Source organism: Theobroma umbraticum, unplaced genomic scaffold, assembly GCF_002168275.2.
Source record: "Theobroma umbraticum cultivar Fairchild unplaced genomic scaffold, ASM216827v3 scaffold_56.0, whole genome shotgun sequence".
Classification (NCBI taxonomy): Eukaryota; Viridiplantae; Streptophyta; class Magnoliopsida; order Malvales; family Malvaceae; genus Theobroma; species Theobroma umbraticum.
This window is the reverse complement of record NW_018397256.1, coordinates 13550025-13551563: the sequence shown is the minus strand read 5'-3', so window position 1 is coordinate 13551563 and position 1539 is coordinate 13550025.

Genomic DNA, 1539 nt, shown 5'->3' with positions numbered 1-1539 from the left:
ATTTGGTATTTATTGATACTTTGAAACGAAATTTTATATTTCTTTTGTAGAATGTTAAGTTGTAATTTAAGCTCGATTATTTAATTACTTGTTAAGTATTCAGTTATTTTCGTTTCGGGATTCTCGACTTATATCAATTTGATATTAATAAAAATTCTTTTGATTGAGGAAAAAATTTAATTACTGTACCAAAAAATAATGTGGAGCCAACTAGGCACATGGGGATTCCATGATAATGTAAAACTAAGAAGGGGCGGAAGGTCAGCTCAAGCCGCAAAGCTTCAACCAAACTTTGTTGTTGGTTTCTATAAGAAAATGAAAGGAAAGACTTGAAAAACAAAATGCAGCTTTGTTCTTAACCTTGTTGACTCAAGCAATCAAAACGTGTGTAGTCTTTTCTTTTTTTTGTTTTTCCTTTTAGGGAATCTTCAAACAAAACGAGTGATATGTAAAGAGATGAAAATTCTATTTTGTTAATTTAAAATTTATAAAATAGTTAAATTAACTTTTTTTTTAGAATAGTTAAATTAACTTGTTAGCCTCTTTGACTAAAAAGAGAAGATCACTTAAACTTGATCGAATGAATAATTGATAATCAAACTAAATCATGACATAATTTTCACTGATGGTATTAAATCTTATAGTAGTATTCATCATTAGAAGAAATGTCAAGCTTTAACTGGAATAACTTAAAACATGGTGTAGTTTTGAGTTTTAAGATTTTAAAAGGAAAAATGTTTTAAAAAATTTTAGAACTATTTTAGAAAATTTAATTTAATTTGTATTTTTTTTATTCTGTTAAATAAAATTTTTATATTTTTATTTTGAATTAAATAGATATTTATAATTAATAGTTGACTTATTATTATTAATCAAAATGACATATGTCATTTTTATATTCATGTACTATTGACATAACATTGACATGAATGATGAAAAATGTTATGTAATCATGTCATTATATTACATACGTATATTATATCATCATTCACTATAATATGTCAGCATACCACATTAACACGTGATATAAAAATGATAAATGGCGTTTTGAATAATAACAATTAATCAACCATTTTCTCTAATTTCAAATAAAAAGATTCTCTACTTACTTTTTGCTAAAATCCCCATCAACCAAATTCTCCACTTCCTTATTAACACAAATTAATACTATACCTAAGTCCAGAACGTTGAAATATAACTATATTCTTATATTTTTTAAACAAAGGAGTATAGCAAAAAAAATCCCTTCTAGAATTTAAACCAAACCATGCTTAATTATATTCTTAAATTGATGAGTTGGTTTTATACCATCCTCGTCCCTTATTTTATTAACTAACTAAGCGTGAGTTAAGCTCTTTTTTTTTTTTTTGGCCAAGGGAGTTGAGCTCTGGAAACAATATATATATGAATTAATACATATTCATATAATAACTTTTAATCATATATCATATTTTCATTTATCAAATTATATAATCAAGATCCTGAGATAATGATAATGAGATTGATAATTTAAGGAAAAGCATGAGTAATGTTATTGCT